Source organism: Miniopterus natalensis, chromosome 10, assembly GCF_054644295.1.
Source record: "Miniopterus natalensis isolate mMinNat1 chromosome 10, mMinNat1.hap1, whole genome shotgun sequence".
In the NCBI taxonomy this organism is placed as follows: domain Eukaryota; kingdom Metazoa; phylum Chordata; class Mammalia; order Chiroptera; family Miniopteridae; genus Miniopterus; species Miniopterus natalensis.
This window is the reverse complement of record NC_142090.1, coordinates 50,163,207-50,186,633: the sequence shown is the minus strand read 5'-3', so window position 1 is coordinate 50,186,633 and position 23,427 is coordinate 50,163,207.

The following is a 23,427-nucleotide window of genomic DNA, read 5'->3' as shown; positions in this document are numbered from 1 at the left end:
ATCTAGGAAATTACTCCTTGCTGGTCCATGCTGCTGATTCTAATAATGGTATCAAGCCATTCCTGACTTTTTGGTACAGTGAAGTACTTTTTTTAGGTTATGTGATAATTTTTTTTAAGGTTATTTCATATAAATGTATTACTACCTGTAAATCTGTTAGAAAGGGAGCACAAACAAAGGCTATCTATATTTTTTTACATTTAGTATAACGCATTAGTTATTAGGATTAGAGGATACAATCATTTTTTATGTCACTGGAGAAAAGATAATGTAGTGCAACCCCAAAATATTCTGGTTTTAAATATCTAACATTTGTCTGACTGATTCTTAAATACAAATATCATCAAAAACTTAGTGTAAATTGTAACAAGGATCTGAAATGTATAACGATGTACCCTGGTGGGAAGAATGAGGGAGTTAGGTGTAAGGGTCAGAGAGAAGAATAAACAAACTTCTACAGGGATATTTGGAATTATTTTAGAAACGTTCTACTCCATAACCTTCATGGTGCTAAAAAGCAAAGCATCATTTTGTAAAATTTGAAAACAAAATCAAGGAAAGGCAAAAATTATCCAAAAAAAAATGCCATTCTGTAATTGTCTAGACGGGAAATGGCAAACTCAAGAAGTAAAAGACTGGCCCTTCATCAAATGATAAATCTAGAGTGAATTTACAAATTGTATCTTTAGGAGTTTGCAATTGTACAAGTGTGTTTAGGCAAAGAACTGCTGTCAGATGCCTTATGGATTGATCAAGATGTCTGCTTAAGAGTAAAAGATAAAAAGTGAACCTATTACCACCACTGAAAACATTTGATTTATGTGCTTAGAGCAGATAACTGCACTAAATATAGTGCAGTTTCTGAGAAATAGTGGAATTAAATGATCGTCCATGCAGGTCACCCTTTGTACAAAGTAAAAATAAAACTGTTATTTCATACTTCCCCTTTCCAAAAATGTAATAGTCATTTGCTGCTTCAAAGTGAACTTAATTATTTTATAACTGCTGAATGGAACATTCACATCTAGGAGCCCTGGATTTCAGATATAGCACTTTAGTTGTTAGATGTTGCTTTTGACAAGTCACTTAAACTCCCCGAGTCACTTTTTGACTGTATTTTAAATGATTGAGTTATATGTTTATGTAATCTCTTTTGAATGCAATGCTTGATCTAAGTGCAAGGGATTGATTTTATTTTTATATGTATATTATTAGGATTGGGTTTGTAGTGTATCCACATGAAGAAGTCCTTTTGATCCTTGCTTCTCAAATGTGGTCCAGGAACCAGTAGCATCAGCATTACCTGAAAGCTGGTTGGAAATACAGAATCTCAGGCCCCATCCAGGAGATTTTTATATACATCAATGTTTTAGAGGCACTGTTTTAGCATATTCATGAGATTGTTGTCAAGACCACTTATTTAATATCAATCATTTATCCTTCAGGGCAACATTTCAATTTGCCAACATCTATCCACTGAAGCACTTTTAGAGTAAATCACTTTAGTAGAGGCATGTTTTTAAATGTAATCAGTTTCTTTGATATATTAGTTATGTTAATTAACTACAAGCACGCAAATTACTTTTTCTGAACACTGAATTAGTTACACCAACTCCTAAAACAACAGGCCGTAGTAAGAGTTAAATCTGTAATGAGAAAAGTACAGAAAAACAAGCATAGTACAGAATGAGGAAATATACATGTTGCAGTGATAAGTTCACATTTTTTCAAATAAGATGTGTAGGTCAAGATATAATTGTAAAGATGGGAAAAAGTACAATCTAGAAGCCAAAAGCAGAAAAATAAGACACTTATTCAAAATGTCTAGCCTTAGATATTATCATAGTAATGATTAAACTTTCAAATTAGTATAATTTTTAAAGCCCACTTTACAATGAAAGAGATTATTATTTTATATTTGGGTGAAACTATTCTGTATGTTTTAGTTTCTGAAAAAAATAACAAAATTCTGACATCCTTCAGTGATTTTTGGCCAAATCACTTTTCTAATTTATGTATTGGTTTGGTTGGAGAATAATAAGTTATCACTTATTTTATAAGGATTTTTTAAGCTTATAAATATTGCTCTTCCTGTTTTTTATTGTGGAATGTTTATTGTTCAAGCCATTTATCTATTATCTATCTATCAGTCATCTATGTATAAATTTACTTATTTTTGCTACTAGATTGACTTCTCTTGTGTTAGCAGATAAAGTCTTTTTGCAGGAAGAAATAAGTCATTGTAGTAGACTAAATAAGATACTATAAACTTTGGACTTCTTTCTTCCTCACCTCACCCTCCCTTTTTGCTTTTTCTTGCTTTCTATTTTTATTTTTGAAAGCTACTTTTAAAACAAAAAGATGTGACTTGGAAAACAATGCGGAGATTCCTCAAAAAATTTAAAATGGAACTGCTATTTGACCCAGTGTTCCCACTTCTGGGAATATATCCTAAGAAACCCAAAACACCAATCAGAAAAAATACATGCACCCCTATGTTCACAGCAGCGCAATTTACAATAGCTAAGATCTGGAAACAGCCCAAGTGCTCATCAGTAGATGAGTGGATAAAAAGAAAACAAAGAACCTGAGGTACATTTACACAGTGGGATACTACACAGCTCTAAAAAAGACGGCTCTCTTACCCTTTGGGACAGCATAGAGGGACCTGGAGAGGATTATGCTAAGTGAAATAAGCCAGTAGGAGAAAGACAAGTACCACATGATCTCACTTATATGTGGAATCTAATGAACAAAATAAACTGACAAACAAAATAGTAGATCCAGAGACACTGAAGTATGCAACAGATTGACATATTTCAGAGGGAAGGAGGCAGGGGGCAGGAAGAGAATAATTAAAGAATTTATATGCATATATGCATAGCCTGTGGACAGATACTAGTGTGATGAAGGCCTGGGGAGGGGCAGGAGCCAGGAGGAGGGGGGTCAATGGGGGTGGGGGTGGACATCTATAATACTTTCAACAATAAAGATAAATTAAAATAAAAAAGATATCATTACTCTTTAATTTGCTAATTGCATGGCAAGATGGGAATTTTGGGCCAGTCTTTAATGCATATAATAAAATATATCAAACTTCTTACAATTCCAGTCTTTCTGGTATTACATGTTCTTTTTGGTAACTCCCCTGCTAATTATTCATTTTGATTGAATAATTGTCAATCTTTACCATTTTTTACTTCAGGCTTAAACAGCCTCAGTCATGTTCAATTATGCACAAGTCATGAATTCAATCATGTAATAGCAAAATATATATATATATATATTTCAACATAATAATGTGTCAATTTGGAAATGTGAGAAAATGTTAACTCTTCAACCTGTCAAAACTTCAATTTTTTTCTTTATTATCATATTCACATAACTTGATTACTTGAATAAAATGTCAATATTTTTTAAGTTAAAAAAAAAAAAAGTGACTTGACCTGAAGGAATATGAGAGCCTGACCAAATTATCAAAGTGATTTTTGCCAAGGGTTTTAGAGAAATCTACTCCTTTAATAAAATGGGAGGGTCTCTGTAAGAGAGTGAATATTTGAGACAAATAAATTATAAGCAAATATATTGTATGAAAAATTTATTAGGGTAAGGTTAAAAATATACTATTGACTCCAGGAGGCATCAAATTATTTTTCATATAATTAATATGTTTTGGGCAATAATCAAAGAAAAAGGTAAGGGGTAATTAAAGAATGCTCTTGGTTCTACTTCCACAAGATTGATTCATTCTCAACCAGATTTGCTCCTAAGTTTGCTAACAAGAGGACTTCATGGCACCTAACTTGTTTCTTCATGTGACACAGTGTGACGTTTTGCATTTTTAAATATTCCTTTCCTTGCCATTTCATACTCAAAAATTATCAGGAAATTAGACTCCAAAGTAAAACCATATTTTTAAAAAAAATTGGTTGACATTGCAAATTAAAATCCCACATAATATGAACAACTTCATAGATTGTTAGACTGTTCAAGATAATAAAGTTCACTCATATTAATAATGGAATGTAATCTCTTAGTACATGAGCTTAACTTTTATTCTCTCTGCTCTTAGACTTATACACAAGGGGCTTCAAATAAATATCTGTTTAGGGCAGAATTTTAAAATACAATTTTAATATATTTTTGTTATGTTAAGTACATCCTGGCTCATAAAAAATATAGTATTAATTTAACATAATGTCTAAAAACGGAAAGAGATGAAATAAACTAACAAAGTTTAAATAAAGAGTGGATTAGCACTCTTCTCAGTTTTCAAGGTCACTAAAATAGCAATAGCTTTTAAAAAGATGAAAATCAAATCATATTTCTAAATATAAACATGGCAATCACTTCTCAAAAAGCTCCATGATTCATTATGTTCAAGTACATAAATTAACTTGAGAGTTTACTTAGTAAAAAATCAGTGTCTTAGCTGATTAAAATAAAAAGTCAATTTAAGAAAACAAAAAGCAAGTTCTAATTGAAATTCTTTTCAGAGCTTGACTTCTACATAGTTTGTTCAATAAATATTTGCTGTAGGTTTGATGAATGAATTAAAGAACAAATGAATAAAGTAGGTCAAACAAAAACATTTGAGAATGCTTTGCTTATCTTAGAGAAACTTACACAGAGCAACCTAATCTGTATAAGACTCATGTCATTTTTTTGTACATTCTCTATGATAATTAAAAATCACAATTAAACATAGTGATATAGACAGGAATTGAAAATATGCACAGTAAATTCTAAGAATTTAGTAACTTCAAATCACAGCTATGAGCTGTGTATAAAAATAAATGGAAACCACTGGTGAGTACTTAGAAAAACGCCACATTTACACCTTCTTATGTAAAATTTTCTCTGGAGAATGTTAATACAGTCTCTTTACTAGCCAATATGTCAAAAGAATGGATATTAATAATTTTTACAATGAAAAACACTAGAAACAGAGATTTAGATTTAAATTTTGTATTACGCTGTACTCTGGTTTTAAAAAGAGATTAAACACTTAGAAATGCAAAATTTTAATCATGCCCCTTTTTCTCATCTTTTCAGCAAATACATCAGTACCATCTAAAGAGGAAAGGGTGGCAGACATGGAGTGCTGCACAGCTGTCTGCAAATATAAAAAGGCAGCTGGGAAACCACTTTGGCAAATTGAATTCCAAATTGTTCAGCCCCACCAAATTAGTTAATAAAGAAAAAGATAAATTTTAATTTTGACATGTTGAAGGATGCATTTTTATGACACAATAAAATAGAAAATAAACAGTACCTGGCTATTTTGACAGGTAAATGCTGCTAATGTCCAGAATTTCTCACAGGACACAAGGCTCATTGTGGTACAGATTTCAGTCTAGGGGTTTTATGATGAGAGAGATGTTCTGGTTGCCAAAAAGTTCAATCTCTACTCCCACCTACCTACCCCTGCCACACACACAGTCTAAAGTAAATAAGGAGAAAAGAATAAAAATGGGTGGGAGTGGCTCTAATTAGGTCACTTGTCTCTGACCCCCCCCCCCCCAGTAGCTATAGGGAGCAAAGAGACATAAAGAAAAACTTACATTTTTTAATACAGTATTGCCCCTTAAGAGCAAAGTAAGTCTTTAACCAATTTCTAAATACTCATTTATCAGAACTATCTGATGCCTTCAGACCAACACTAAGCAAAGGCTGTATGTGTTCCTCAGAATTTAAAAAAAGATAAGAAAAGTAAATTGTTGACTATCAAAGACTGATGAAGGTTACAATTTGATCCAGAGGTGGACATGAATGTTTGAGAACAAAGCTTTCAATAATTCTTTCAGGATGGAAATAACCAGGAGCCATCTTATTTGATGGAATTCAATTATGATATACTATGCTAACTAAAAACCATTTATTTTCCTTTGCTTTTACTAAAATAATCGATACCATAAACTACTGGTTCTTATATTTCAGGAGGTCAAGAACAACCTATAGGTTTAAAAATAAGTCTGAATAATTTTTTCTTAATAATGTCTATCTTGAAGGTATGTGTATCCATCAAGTTAGGCACAATAAGTAGGCATAGGGATACATTGAAATGTAACTAAAATGTTATATTAATATAGTAAAAGAATACATTTGAGAGATATATTCTAATAAAATATTTTATTGGTTTTCCTCAAAGGTATAAAGCTTATATGTGGTTATAGATTTTATCCTTGACTAGCTTTATTTCCCATGCAGAGAAAAGTATTTTTAAAAATACTTTCATCCTTTATAATTCTAGGAAATTTTTATGGCAAGTTTCAAGTCTCCCAGTGGAAATTGTAACACAGATATTACTTAAGGATAGGAAAACTGAAACAGAGTGTAACTCTGAAAAGTGGATACTTAATTACTAGGAGAGCAAGCTGTCTAATCCTAATCTCATCAATCAAAAGCCTTTTATGCCATGCTGCCTTTTAAGAAGACCTGTTTCAGTGAATATGTTTATGGAATTAATAGAATTTATCAACATGGATGGAACCTGAGCAAAATAAATACATAGGGAAGGAAGGAAGGAAGGAAGGAAGGAAGGAAGGAAGGAAGGAAGGAAGGAAGGAAGGAAGGAAGGAAGGAAGGAAGGAAGGAAGGGAGGGAGGGAGGGAGGGAGGGAGGGAGGGAGGGAGGGAGGGAGGGAGGAAGGAAGGAAGGAAGGAAGGGAGGAAGGGAGGGAGGGGGAGGGGGGAGGGGGAGGGAGGGGAGGGGGAGGAGAGGAGAGGGGAGAGAGGGGAGGGGAGGAAAGAGGAAAGGAAGGGAAGAAGGAGGGAAGGGAGGGAGAGAGGAAGGAAAGAAGGGGAGAAAAAAAAGAAAGAAAAGAAAAAGAAAGAAAGAAAGTGCATGCCTGTCAGGTTTGGACATTTAATTACCACAACCATGAGTTTCTGAAGCTGCTGTTGAAATAGAACAGCCTTAATACAGAGAGAAATGCTGGTAACCACATATCACGTCTAATCATTAAAAATATTTCAGGAACTTCCTAGGAACTGAAAACATGTCTAAAACTTAGCTAGGGATCTGGGATGGTGAAACACAAAAATAAAACATAGACTCGGTCTCCTAATTAACACACAAGAGCTACAAATCCATAAGGTTCTTGCTTCAAAGCAGACTTTTACCAAATGGTGCTGTTGGCAGGCTGCTTCACTGGATTTTGCTGGAAAGCCAACAGCAACACACACCTTCACGTTTACCTAGGGGCTCAGAGAGAGCTCCCGAATGCTCAGCCAGGCAATTTTCTAAGCAAAACAGCCAAAGCAAAGAGGAAATAGATGAAATTGAGTTTGTCACGGAAAGAATCTCTTTAATACACACTACACTAACCACTATTACAAATTTTTCACCTCCCTCCAAGTCCCCATAAAGGAACTCCTTTCTAAAACTTCACTGCAGCACTAGCCGGTTTGCTCAGTGGCTAAAGCATGGCCCACAGACTGAAGGGCGGGGGTTTGATTCCGGCCAAGGGCATGCACCTCAGTTGCACGTTGGATCCCTGGCCCCAGGCCCAGTCGGGGCGCATGAGGGAGGCAGCCAATTGGTGTTCCTCTCTCACATCCATGTATCTCTCTCTCTCTCCCCCTCCCACTCTCTCTGAAAAGCAGGGGGGCGGGGGAAGTCCTCGGACCAGGATTAAAAAAAAGGCAGGGGTTCTCACTGTGTGCAGCCGAGGACCCTGGAAGCCCCCACAACATCTGGAGGGAATCCGCAGTGTCAATGCTGTTTTCTTAATAGCACACAGATGCTACTTTCTTTTTGCACAGTGTTGACATTTACATCATTGGAGCAAAAGCTGTGGTGGATAAAACTGTTGGTATCCTGGCATGAAACAAGGCAGTGTCACCAACCGGTACTAGGAGGTACTAGTTTCACTTAAGAATGCCCTAGATGAAGCGGTAAAGATTGTTGATTATAGTAAGGCTCCGTGTTGGAGCACCCATCTTCTTGACCTGCTTCATGACAAATCGGGATGTTCACAGAAAGCACTCCTGCTGCCAAAATGTGACAGCCACAGTGAAGTGGTGGAGATGGAGTTATGCACCGAATTTCATAGAACACCATTTTTATTGAAGGAAAGTATGGTGGACAAAGGACAGTTATTCAAACTTGAGTATCTGGCAGACTTTTTTTTTTTTTTTTTTTTTTTATCAAAGCGATCTTGTCTCTTCAGAGTACACAGCCAGCACTCTGTGTTATTGATGGTAAAATTCAAGCCTACAAAAGAAAATTAGAATTTTGAAAAACTTGTACCTCCTGCCATGGCTACCCAATACTTAGATTTTTCTGATGAAATTTATGGCAGTATTAACACATGCAATTTTTGATGTTGGATAATTTTTAAGGGCCAAAATTGTGTCCCCCCAAAATTTATATTTTGAGCTCCTAACCCCCATTAAATCAGAATATGACTATATTTGGAGATAAGGTCTTTAAAGAGGTAAAGTTAAATGAGGTCAGTAGGATGGACCCCAGCCCGGCATCTGTTGTCCTTATAAAACAAAATTAGGACACAAACACACACAGAGAAAAGGAAATGTGAAGACATAGGAAGACATCCATCAAAAAGCCGAGAGAGGTCTCAGAAGAAACCATTCCTGCCCTTATTTTGATCTTGGACTTCTAGCCTCCAGAATTGTGAGAAAATACATTTCTGTTGTTTAAGCCACACAGTTATGTTGTACTTTGTTATGGCAGCCCTAGCAAACTAGTACAATGATGAAACGTGCCAACATTTGGAAGATCTACAAATCTCAGTGAATCGGTATTTTTCAGTAAAACGCAATAACATTGTAAGATAGGTAAGTAGATTTTAATGTAACAGAGTATGAAATATTTATTGATATTGCTTCCATTGAGTTTCCTTACTAGTATGCAATTAAACTTTAGCTAGATTGCAACTAACATTTTGGAAACTGTTCTGTTTTTGTGTAGCATCAAGAAAAGAATATCTACCCATTACAAAAGGGTTATTAACACGTTGAATCCTTTTCAACCATGTCTCTATGTAAGGCCAGATTTTCTTCATAGATTTTCAAGAAATAAAACGTATCACAGCAAATTGTCCTTTTACAACTGTTTTGGAAATATAGTTACTTTTATAGCAAATACTATTTGTTAATATTTATTTAATCAGTTTATTGTTATTTCAAATGAATTAAATAAATATAATTTTTTTCTCAACTTTAAGATATATCAACAGTAATAATCCACATAAATACAGTTCTTAGTGCTCGGTAATTTTTAATACTGCAAACAGTTCTTGAGAGCAAAAAGTTCAAGAACTGCTGATTTTAGAAAAAAAATAACAATTAGCATTAGTTATCCCATGTGGAAATTGTATTAATATATCAGCCATTCACTAAGAATTTCACATTTGCTTTCTCAGTATATAAAGACAAATACTTACAGGGTTCACATAATTGTCTCCCTTAAGAGATGAGGATTTTGAAATTCTATATGATTTCATAATTTTCTACAAATTTTTCAACCCATATGTGTCCCATATTGAAAAATCCTGATTGTAGGATTTCAAAACCAAGAATGTCTGATGACATATTAGACCAAACAATCATTTAATAAACAAAGGCTACTTTAAAGGAGTTATTTTGTCAATAACAAACCAGGTGGGGATTTATCAGGGTTTCTGCAACAGCTTTAGAAACCAGTAGCCACCGAGTCTCTAGGCTATAAGTGATTCTCCATCTTTTGGGTCAAACAATTTTGGTGAAGTATATAGTGTACGATGCTTTTCAGTATGCTTCACCAAATATTTTGCTTCACTGGAGGAAAGTATGTCTTTCATCTGTGATTCTCAACGACATACTATAACAAACTTGAGTGTTAAGTAGATTCAAGCAGACAGTAGGAATAAATATTTCTCCTTTTTAGTAGTGGAATTGCCTAGACTCTCTTTTGTTGCCTAATTCCACTCTTTAAATAGTACCAACTTTACCTATATTTGACAGATTTTCTCAGGATTATTCAAGCTAGCAGAAAGCTTATAGAAAGTTTACATGCAGGGGATTCTGAATAAAAGGATAATATAGTTATTAGAGATGATGAATGACTATTCATATGTGCCTCGAAAAATAATTTTAACTATTATTAATGATACTTAACTTCCTAGCTACTGTTTTCTACTTATCTTTCAACAGAAGATAGAATATGTTGTAAAATGACCATTGTATCAATTTGACCAAGGAAAGATGAAAGCAAAATGCCTGAATAATAATTCATAAATTCTGGAAAGTTGAGGATCATTAAAAAGCGTGTTCCACATTTGTTCATTATGTAAATGTCAGTGTATCTTATGACATTTCTTGTATTCAAGCAGTTCATGTTTCTTGAGTTTCATGAATTTGTGCCAACAATATTTTCACTAGAAATTTATGACTTTACTTACTGTCCTCTATGCCACGTGCCTCCAAATTGAAACAAAGTGTTAAGTAGAAAGTTGATTTAAATTTGATTTACATTGTTGATTTAATTATATTTTCAATATATTCTTTGATCTGGGAAGGCTATTAGTGTATTAATATTAAAAATTTAAGAAACTTTTAAATTTCTAAAATTATTTTTAAAAACTTTAAAAACAATTCCACTCTATGCCACAAAGCACTGCAAAATACTCTACCAAATTCTGCAATATGAATATAAAATTGTTATATAATTTTGTTAGAAAACATTATTATAAGATTTTAGGCACAAAGCAATGATGGTCATCTAATATTAAAATTAAAACCACTGCTCTTTTGCAGAGTAAAGAAAAGAGAATGTGTGCATGGAAAACAGTAAGGAACAGAAATTGTTCATACTGAAATCATATTTGTACTGGAGAGCCTTCAAATGGATATTGCATAAAAGGGAATGTTTCTATGTTCTTGAAACTAAAATATCAATTAAAATTAATGTATAAATCAATCCAAATTATAATATTGTATTCTAGATATCCACAGATTAGGTTGTATTATCACACTAACTTTAATCTTTCTTGATTTGACAAGATTTATATAAATATTTTAAGCATGACATTGATTAAAAATTCAATGATAAGGTTGTACATTTTATTGTTATCTGATTAAAAATCTAACACATACTGTTTGGGTATGAACCCTAATTTTTATATTTAGGTAATTATAGCTATGTACATTTAAAAAATCTTACTTTTTTTAATAGGTATCAAACAATCCATGTGTCACCACCTTTGCTGCTAAGGGTGCACACTACCTTTCTAATGGTTCGCAGAAAAACAAAAGCTGAACGCTATTTTTTTTTTTTCCAAAGCAAGACTCCTGGGTTCTTTTGGTTAGGGAAAATATATCATAATGTAGGTATTTTGTAAAAGAGAAGTGAGGTAATGCATACTTTTGAAAAGAGAAGGGTACCTGTGTCAGCCATATTTACATTCAGCTATGATGTAAGTGTAAGCACCCTCGGAAAAATGAGGAAAAGGCTGTTTTAATTGCCTTTGAGTGGATTGATATCATCGATTCTGAAAGTCACCCTAGTATGTGCCTCTGAACACAAGACTAGTGTCATGTTCACTCCCAGTCTTCCTGGAACTACAGGTTCTGCAGAGCCGTGGCTGGGCCTTAGTGATCTGCTTCAATGGTTGGCCACAAGGGCAGACTGTGGAATCACTGGTGTATCTTAGATCTTACTTTTTAAAGCATTACTTTTCAACTACAATATTGAGATGCTGTGTGCATAACTCATACTTTTGACTTATTATATAAGTATTAAAATGTAATATTTATCTATTTTTATTGGATGTCAAGATATGCAGAAATCAACTTTGCATACTTCAGGAAAAAATATATTTTTCCCACCAGCAGTGAATGAGGGTTTCTTTTTTTCCACAACCTCTCCAACACTTATTGTTACTTGTCTTGTTGATAATAGCCATTCTAACGGGTGTGAGGTAGTATCTCATTGTAGTTTCAATTTGCATTTTGCTAACAGCTAGTGAAGTTGAGCATCTTTTCATATATCTGTTGGCCATTTATGTGTCTTTTTGGGAGAAGTATCTATTCAGGTCCTCTGCCAATTTTTAAATTGCATCGTTTGTTTTATTGTTGTTAAGTTGCATGAGTTCTTTATACATTTTGGATATTAACACTGTACTCGAGTTGTTGATTGCCTTTTTGTTTTGTTGACAGTTTCTTTTGCTGAGCAGAAGCTTTTTAGTTTGATACAGTCCCATTAATTTTACTTTTGCTTTTGCTTCTCCTGCCTTTGAGGTCAAATTTATAAAATTATCTCTAAGACCAAGGTCCATAAGTTTAGTACCTATGGCAGTTTCTAAAAGAATTAAGAATAGAGTTATCTTATGACCCAGCAAATCCTCTTTTGGGTATCTGCTCAAAATTTGAAAACATTTATTCCCGAAGATATATGTACTCCTATGTTCATTGCAGCATTATTCATGGTGGCCAAGATACAAAAACAACTGAAGTGTCCCTCGATAGATTGGATAAAGAAGATATGGATAAAGATATATATATAATGGAATACTACTGAGCCATAAAAAAGATAAAATACTGCCATTTGCAACTACATGGATGGATCTTGAGAAAATCATGCTGAATTCAGAAAGAGTCAAGAATCATATGATTTTACTCATATGTGGGATATACAACTGAAAACTACAAATGAACAAACAATAAAAAATAAGCAAAAACTCATAGGCACAAATAACAGGATGGTGGTTACCAGTAGAGAGGGTGGTGGGAGGGAGGTAGTAATGAGCAAAGAAGGTAAAATATATGGTGACCAAAGATTTGACTTTGGGTGGTGGGCACACAGTGCAATATACAAATAATGTATTATGGAATTTTACACTTGAAACCTATATAATTTTATTAACCAATATGACCCCAATAAATTTAATAAAAGTGCTTCCCAATTTGGGAATTTTTATCAATGCTAAAGCTGAAATAACTTTATATAATAGAAAAGCAGATGGGTGTTATTTAGAAATATATTTCAAAAATATATGGAAGGAAGGATACTTGTTTCCCTTTTTTTTTAAATCTATAATTAAACTACAGTGGATCCTTGAACAATACAGGAGTTATACAGGAGTTAGAAAGCTGAAACCCCTGCACAGTAGAATATCCACATATAACTCTCAACTCCCCAAAAACTTAACTGCAAATAGCCTATTGTTGACTGGAAACCTACCAATAACATAATCAGTTGATTAATGCATATTATGTATGTCCTATGTATTATATACAGTATTCTTACAATAAAGTAAGCTAGAGTAAAAGATGTTATTAAGAAAATCATAAATACCTTTATGGTGTTTCTTTTTAAAAATCACATTTAAATGGACCCTGGCAATTTAAACCGGTGTTGTTTAATGGTCTACTGTAAATATAGATCTATGACTTTTGTAGACATTTTGTATACTTTGCATTTCTTTTGTTTAATCCTCACCTGAGGATATGTTTTTTACTGATTTTAGAGAAAGAAGAAGGGGTGAGGAAAAGAGAGAGAGAGATGTGAGAAACATCTACTGGTTGCCTCCCCAACTCGCCCAGACCAGAACGAACCCACAACCCAGGAATCTAACCTGCAACCTTTTGGTAGAAGAGGTGATGCTTCAACCAACTGAACTACCTGGCCAGAGCTACTTTGCATTTTTTATAATATAAAAATTGGAAACTGTCTCTTAGATATCATTAAAGAAACTCTAAAAAGGGTATTTCCATTTTTTCAACACTTAAAAATATTATATGTTTCATTATCAAAATCATGGCACCTCACATAAACAAGAGGCTGCACAGCTACAGCGTTCCTTTCCCTGCAGAATGTGGCCACAGGACATGGAAATTAATAGGGAGTTGTGTTTTTTTCAGACATTTCTTCCATTTCTCAGACCTATAATTTAGAAGATGGAGAGTTTAATATATTATCATTTGGAAATCTCTTATCCTTCAATTAAAAGAAGAAATTGTTTTCATGTTCTATGCCACCAGATAAGATTAATAGACTATACTCTGTACTTTTACAGAATTCTACAATTTCATCTCATTGGTAATATTAAAACCTTTCTTTTTGGGAGTTCATCTATACTTTGTTTTATAGATAAACCTCTACAATTTTATTCTGTAAAATTAAGAATATTATTTTTTACATTGAAAATTTTTATAAATTACTATAAAGAGTGAATATATTTTCTTACACATTAGTCATTACTATTCAATATAATATACTCACCATCTGCTTAGATGACTTAATATGTTACAGAGACTGTAATGAGCTTGACCTCTCACATTTCATGATCCTAACAAGTTTTGAATTGAAACTTCGGCAGCACAATGGTTCTTTGATTGATTTGAATTCTAGCTTTTCTATGGCTATTCATACTGTTAATTTAATAAAATATAGAAATTTGCTTTCATGGGCATATATTACTTAGAAGTTGTAATACAAATAACAAATCAGATTATTAAAAATCTTAATGGCCTGAAAATATAACTGTATATTCCTAATGGCCTAATTTCATATAAAAACCCTGTTAACTTTGGAGAGTCTGGGGCCCTATTTTTAGATACTCTTTTATAGTTTGTTAGTATTTATGGTGCTCCTGTGAGGTCCATAAAATAGAAATAAGTTATTACAAAATGAAGAAAATATACAACCCTTGCTCTCAAGGTGCTTACAATTTAGCAAAAGCCAAATGATAGAAGAAACCATGAAAATAAATAACATCATGGAGAGAGATAGGTCCCAGTGGACTTTACAGTTTATAAAAATTCAGATACATAATAGAGTATTGGAAAAGGAATTAGAATAAAACTTTTCATGGCTCTACCAAGTATCTTAGAGTTTTTAAAAAGTGTCTGTGATATTTAGTGAATGTTATTGCTCTTCTGGCTATATATTGTAGGTAAGAATACACCTATCTATTTTCTTCAAAATGTCATGGCAAGGATAATTTCTGCAGTTCATATTAACTTAAGCTTTGTAAATACACAACAGATAATTGTTTGTGTAAAACCTGGATATCTCAACAGATATTGTTAGAGGCCCTTCTCTACTCTCAAGCTACCCTCCCCAAAGTGATTTAAAACATAAGACTAGTGGTTCATGGATACATTTATAGAATGAGCTAATAAGAAGAGTGAGTAGAAATATGCAGTGAAAGAGAGATTTATAAGAAAGACAGTCTTACTCTGGTTGCAAAGGAGTGAATGAATTTGAGATAACTACAAACAATTAGTAAATACATATGTATATGAATATATAATTTTATTTATGTGTGTATTTTTTTTTTTTTTTTCCAGGAAGAGAGAATTTACAGCTGGGAAATTTTACCCAGAAATTGCTTCTTTGTTCTGATCTTATCAATATTTGAAGTATCTATTTGTGTTAATTTGTTTAATTTTGTCTCAGTGGACTATAAAATTAGTATTTTTTCTTTTTAAAAAACATATCTTTATTCATTTCAGAGAGAGGAAAAGAGGGGGAGAGAGAGAGATAGAAACATCAATGATGAGAGAGTCATTGATCAGTTGCATAACCCACAACCCGGGCATGTGCCCTGACCGGGAAATGAACCCCAATCTCCTGGATCTTAGGTCGTTCAACCACTGAGCCACGCCGGGCCGGGTGGACTATAAAATTATTGAGCATGGGGATTAAGTCAAACTCATCTTTCCATCTTTCTTCTAAATCAAATTTAAAAATTTCCATCCCTATCCTCATTTCTCAAGTTGAAGAAGAATAAACAAGGCCAACTGCCAAGTACATCTTACCAAAGGCTGTTCATAAAAATAAGTTTAAAATGGAAACATACTTTTAAAAGGTGAAATGTCTTTATCTTATTTATTGCATTTCAATGTCTACAGCCTGGCAAGAGTAAGTTGGATATGAAAACTCATGTTACTAAGCAAATGTCGTGTAAACAAGTCATTTACTTAAACTTTATTTCATCAAAGAATTTTATTGTGTCCTCAGAGGATCTAAAATATAGAACATAAGAATATAGGACGTAGAGCAGGAAACAGGACGGCAGCGTAGGTAACAGCTGCACCCACCACCTCCCGCAATCACATCACAATCACAACTAAAATCCAGAACCAACATCACTCAGAGCCTCCTGAGATCTGGCTGCACAGAAGCCCCACAACCAGGGAGCTGAAGCAGCACCAAGACCGGGAGGAGGGGCTGGGACACAGGTGGGTCGGGGCTGAATCGTGAAGACTCGGCCGAGGGCCCACACCCGGTGCCGTGGTTTAAACCCGGTAGGGAATCTCGGCAGTGAGGGTTTCCCAGAGGAGGGAGGGGTCCCAGCCCCACAGCAGGCCCCCAGCCCAGGGCTCCAGGGCCAGAAAGAGACGTCCCCATAACTTCGGGCTGTGAAACCATTGGGTTCTGTGCCTGAGGGTTGTGGAGGTTGTGGGACCTCAGCAGCTCCTCTTAAGGGGCCAGCACATGAACTCACTCAGATGCGCTCCCTCTGAGCCCAGCTCCGGGCAGCAGCTTGAAAGGACCTGGAACACTTGAGGAAGAACTAATCTGCCTGAAATCAGGTTGAGAGCTGGAGGGGCAGCTTCCTCCCAGGCAGAAGAGCTGGCAGAGGTCATTGCTCCTGACTCACAGCTTTGGCCCCACCCTGTGATTCCCGGAGGCCCCACCCCTCCCCACCTGCAGGCTCATCCAGGCCATTTCCAGGGGCTTTTCTATGCAAGTGGCCTCTCGAGCCTTATGCTTAGGACTTTCCTAAAATCTCTCAAACAAGCAGCAACGGGCCCCATATGGCTTGATAAACGGCCCTAGGCCTGGCACTAGTGGCAGCCTGCATTGGCTCATATCTTGGCCTCTCCTGGACACCTCCAAGCCCAGCACAAGCAGCAGCCAACTATGGTTTGCTGTGTAACTCATGCTGGGTGGCCCTGGGCAAGGCACTGGCAGAGGCTGACTTTGTACCTCCTTGGAGGCCCCAGGGATAGTGCATCTGGTGGTCAGACTTGACCATGCTGGATTACAACCCTACCACATCCATGAGTGACACACTCAAGGGGCGCACTTGGTGAACACCAGAGCTCCACTGAAGTAAATCCTGCTCCATACGGGTGTTTCCAGAACAACAGCTCTTTGGCTGTAGATGCAGCTGGTCCTCACAGCTGATTGGGCTGGAGGTCAATTCTTCCCAGTGACGCCAACAGAAACCAAGGCTCAACTACAACAGGACAGTGCACACAGCCCACACAGGGGAGTACCTAGGAGGCCCAGCTCAGGTGATGGGAGGCTGAGCCACTGGACCCTATAGGACACCTACTACACAAAGCCACTCTACAAATTCTAGGAGACATAGCAGCTCTACCGAATACATAGAAACAAACACCTGGAAGCAGCCAAAATTCAGAGGCAACAAAACATGTTACAAAAAAAGAACAGAAGAAATCTCTAGAAGAGGAACTAAATGAAATAGATTCAAGCAAGCTAACAGATACAGAATTCAGAGTTTTATTTATAAAGATGCTCAACCATATTATTAAAAGTATGACAAAAATAACTGAGAAAATCAATGACATAAGAAAATACCAATTTGAAATGAAGGCTAGGTGAACTGAAATGAAGAATAATTTACAAGGAATTAACAGTAGAGTAGAGGATGCTGAGAATCAAATCAGCAATTTGGAACATGTGGAAATAAAAAATACCCAACCAGAAGGGCAAAAAGAATCCAGGAATATGAAGATAGTATAAGGAGCCTCTGGGACAACGTCAAGAGGCCCAACATTGGTATTATTGGGGTACCAGAAAGAGAAGAAAGAGAGTAAGAAATTGAAAACCTATTTGAAAAAATAATGACAGAAAACTTCCCTTACCTGAGGAAAGAAATAGACTTACAAGTTCAGGAAGCACAGAGGGTCCCAAACAAGAGGAACCCAAAGAGGCCCACAGCACGACACATCATAATTAAAATGCCAAAGGTTAAAGACAAAGAGAGAATCTTCAAAGCAACAAGAGAAAAGCAATTAGTTACCTACAAGGGAGCACCCATAAGACTGTCAGCTGATTTCTCAACAGAAACTTTGCAGGCCAGAAGGGAGTGGCAAGAAATATTCAAAGTGATGAAAAACAAGGAACTACAACCAAGATTGCTCTACCCAGCAAAGCTATCATTTAGAACTGAAGGTCAGATAAAGAGCTGCACAGATAAGAGAAAGCTAAAGGAGTTCATCACCACCAAACCAGCACTACAGGAAATGTTGAATGGTTTTCTTTAAGAAGAAGCTAATGAACAAAACAATCTGATGAACTAAATAGATCCAGAGACATTGAACAGGCAACAGATGATCATATTTCAGAGGGAAGAGGGAAGGGGGGTGGAGGGTGGGAATAGATTAACCAAAGAAGTTATGTGCATATATGCATAACCCATGGACACAGACAATGAGGGGGTGAAGGCCTGGGGAGGGGGTAGGAGCGAATTGAAGGGGGTAAATTGGGGGGGGAAATGGGACACCTGTAATACTTTCAATGATAAAGATAATTCTTTTTAAAAAGAATATAGGATGTAATTGTTGAAAATCTCTTAATTGTGAATCTCAAAGTAGAAAACAAAATTATTTTACCCATCCCTCTGATATTTTTTCTAATGATGAAGCTATACCAAACATCTTTAACAAGAATCAATCATTAATATTTCAGCAATAAATGTTTTACCCATGTATCTATCTCATCCATATAAAACAGTAAGTGTGAAGTTCTAAAAGAGTTAAATTAGAATGCTATTTTGATGCATATTAAAATCCTCAGTACACAAATGGACTTAATATATAATTTTATTCCGTTTGTAGTACATTCAAGATATTGTGCTAGTCTTCTGGTGTTTAGAAAAACAAGATGCAATTCTTGTCTTCAGAGGGTTTTACGTCTAAAGAGGCAAACAGATATACAAAAAATTAACTATAAAACTGACTAATTCTAATAGGCCCTAAATAAAAAGTGCTAATAAAATTTCTTAGGATTTCAGACGACTAGCAAAACAATATTCACTTAAAATTGCTTCCATCAGCATCAAAGTTTAAATAAAGAAACAAATAAAGATCATTCCTTAATTCCTCATGTTTTCTTTGCGTTATAAATCCTTTCTGAACTTCTAAAATGAATGCATGTGTTTATATTCTCTCAGTTAGTCTCAGCTCTTTTTTTTTTTCCTGGAGAGATTATGTTTGTAATATTACAGAGGTACGATATCATAGTTAGATCATTTTATTTGGAATTTTTAAGAAGTCAATTCTTGGATTATTTATTATTTTCAGCCAATTGGATACTTTAACTATCTCTTTGGTACTGAAATTTTTAAATCTTGAAATTTGCTTTTAGCTTTTTTCTTATCAACATTGCACTACAGTGTCAGTTAGCAAATTTTAGTCTCTAGTAAATAAAAGAATCAGTAGAGCAATATTTCTTTTTTGTTTTCCTCATCAATTGTTTGCACTATCTAAATTCTGGTGTTTTTAAGCTAGTGAGTCTAAATTGTCTGTGTACAAAATAATGCCATCACTAAAGCCATGGTGTTTTATTTTGTGTTTACTTGATTGCTACTAAATACACAGATGTGATCTTATCAGTTATGAATTCTATCATGGTTTCTAAATTCATTTTTGGTATGTAAAAAGGAAATCTTTTGTCAAGAAAGATGGAATGTGTTCTTCTTAAAATTAATGTGGCTAGGTCAGTTTGGAGAGGCAACAGGGGGAAGGAGGGAGGGAGAGAGAGAGAGAGAGAGAGAGAGAGAGAGAGAGAGATACCTAACTACCTAACTAGGTTGAGTTGACAGCATAACACATAATTATCAGTCAGCATTCACAGTGATTTTTACCTGTAGATGAAAGTATCTGACTACCTCATTCTATCTTCTAGTATAATAGTGAAGGAAGATCTAAACACTAAGATACCTATTATTTCATGACAAATTATTTTCTTTTGATTCTTCCTTTACAGAATAATTAGAGCCCAACCATTTCTGCCCAATGTGACACTTTATATAAGGCAATCTTCATGTCAGAGCTCCTCTTTGGGCTTTCCAAGGCTTATTCATAGTTGTACAGTACCTGATTATCTTTCCTTCCTTTTCTCCTTTGAATAAAAGAGTTCATACTTGCATTCCAGTCTTGCATTTAACTATCTCTTTGGTACTGAAATTTTTAAATCTTGAAATTTGCTTTTAGCTTTTTTGTTATCAACATTGCACTACAGTGTCAGTTAGCAGCATAACACATAATTATCAGTCAGCATTCACAGTGATTTTTTCTTTTCCCCATTTATCTTTCTTTTCCCCATTTATCTTTCACAGGCATTATCCCCAATAAATCTCTTGCACTTTCAGCTACATCTTACCATCTACTGTCACGAGGACCCCACTAACACAATAATAATGACTGAGAATCTTCCAGTCAAAATAGCATTTATAGCAGTAACAGAAGCTTAACAGAACAAGGTTTGTTAAGAAGCTTCTGGGAATTCAGCTTGGTCAAAACTTAAGAATAATTTTGAAAAATATGTCAAAAATGGGAGTGAAGAGTTAGGGAAAAGTTATTCTTAATGCAACTTATAATCAAATAATTGTGATTTAATTAAAATATATGGAGAACTATTTTAAAAATTTAATGTAGTGCTATAATTAAATGATAAGATTATGTTTTAAATAGGAAAAGGTTTTTCAATGCTTGGTTTGAGGTTGAATTATAGTGCTGAAATAAGAAATCAAGAGATTAGTCATGCCTATATAATGATGATTATAGATGAAAATGTGATGCATGGACTAAGGCATTGCCTGCATATTAATAGTTGAGAAAGTAAAATCAATACGATGAGGATAAATGAGTTCACAAAGGGGGAGGTGGCATAAGGAGGCATAATGAGCTAATGTCCCAATTGCACACCTTGTGAATCAGTGTCTAATGTTGCTAATTACTGAGAGTTGGATATTCGGGAAGAAGTTGATTTGATGTGTGGAAAAATGTTCACTGGGCATTCCAACACAAGTGTAGAGCTGCAAAAAAAAGAATAAGTTATGGGTAAGAATTTATTATTGGGAAAGTTACCATGTCTTTTGAAGTTCATGGTAGAAACTACTGATAGAGACCAACATTAGTGTTCTCTGTGGGCCATTTTCAAGTTGTTTATTGTAGTTAATTTGTAAGAATCAGAGCAAAATAAAATATGGGGCCTTTATTCAAAATGTATTAAAAGTTTTAATATGGTGACAACTGATCATTAAATTAAGGATGATGTACTTCTAAGCTGAGGGTTCTGTCTGAATATATACGTCTCATGTCCATGAAGCCAGCTCTGTGCATGTGTGCCTCTGTACTCAAAGATTTTCATACACTATAAGACAGTGGTTTCCAACCTTACTAGACCCAACATCCCTTCTATATGACAAATAGCATTTAATCCTCTCATTACTAATAAATGAAATGATAGATAAAAATGATTATATACCAATGTGTATAATTAAAAATAATTCCCCTGATGTCTCTACTGAAATATAAAAAAAAACCTGAAAAGAGAGTAACTTATGATTTAAATTATGCATTTGAATATATAAATGTTTAATTACAAATAAATTAGATGATATAGTGAAGTAACCAGATGCTTACATTCATTAAAAATAAGTAAGTTCAGATTTAAGAGAAGTAAGAGAAAACCGTTCCATAGAAGAGTTGCAGGTAACTGAGAGAGTTGCTTTATGGGGGGGGGGGGGCATTAGAGTGTAAGCAAGTGATAAGTTTGAGGTAGTTCCATTTGTTTTTCTTTTGTTTTCCTTGCCCTAGAAGATATATCAGAAAAAATATTGCTTCGAGAAATGTTCATGATTTTACGCCTGTGCTTTCCTTTTCCTAGGATTTTTATGTTTTTGAGTCTAACATTTAAGTCTTTAATTTTTTTTTCCATTTAATCTTGGTCACACTGTAAGAAGGTGGTCTAGTTTCATTTTTTTGCATGTACCTAATTTTCCCATTACCACTTATTGAATAGACTATCTTTACCTCATTGTATATCTTGCCTTCTTTGTCAAATATTAATTGGTCATATAAACGTGAGTTTATTTCTTCATCAACTAAAAAGTGTTTGCATAGAAAAGGAAACCATCAACAAAATGAAAACACAACCTACTGAATGGGAGAAGATATTCACCAATGATACATCTGATAAGCAGTTAATATCCAAAATTTATAAAGAACTCAGAAAACGTAACAGCAGAAAAACAAAATATCCATTTAAAAAGTCAACAGAAAATCTGGACAGAAACTTCTCCAACAGGCATATGAAACATTGCTCAATGCCACTAATCATTGGAGAAATGCAAATCAAAACCACAATAAGGTACCATTTCACACCTGTCAGAGTGGCTATCAGCAATAAATCAACAAATAAGTGTTGGGGAGAATGTGGAGAAAAGGAAACCCTAATGCACTGTTGCTGTGAATGCAGACTGGTGCAGCCACTGTGAAAACAGTGTGGAGTTTCCTCAAAAAATTAAAGATAGAATTGCCTTATCACCCAGCGATTCCACTTCTGGGAATATATATGAAGAAAATTGAAACACTAATTCAAAAGTATATATGTACCCCATGTTCAGTGCACTGTTATTTATAATAGCCAAGATTTGGAAGCAACCCAAGAGCCCATCAGTAGATGAGTGGATAAAAAAGCTGTGTTACATTTACACAATGCAGTACTAATTGGCCATAAAAAAGAAGGAAATCTTCCCATTTATGACAAAATGGATGGACCTAGATGGTACTATGCTAAGTGAAATAAACCAATCAGAGAAAGACAAATACCATATGATTTCACTTATTTGTGGAATCTAATGAACAAAATAAACAAACAAGCAAAATAGAAACAGACTTACAGATACAGAGAACAGATGGACAGCTGTGAGAAGGAAGGGGGGTCAGGGGCTGGGTGAAAAAAGTGAAGGGATTAAGCATTACAAATTGGTAGTTGCAGCATAGCCACAGAGATGCAGGTTGTGGCATGGAAAATATAGTCAATAATGTTGAGCTAACAGGGTATGCGGCCAGGTGGGTGCTTGGGGCAGCGGGGCCTCCTCTGTAGAGTGCATGGTTTCCCGGCCACTTGGCTGTACATCTGAAAATGGTGTGGAATAGTATTGATTGTAAACTATGGTTGAAAAATGAAGTTAAAAAAATTAATGAAAAGGAAAAAAATCCTAAAATAAAAAATATGACAAGTTAAAACCAGACTTGTTTGTACATGGAAGATAAAGAAAAATCAACTTAGTCAAAAAAGGCATATCACATCAATACAAACAAACTGTCAACTATCATAGAGGCAATAAAATAAACAGTATTCTCAAAACAAGATCCAATTTAGAAATATAGTGTCAAAATAATCATCTACCTTAATGACATTTGACAGGATAGA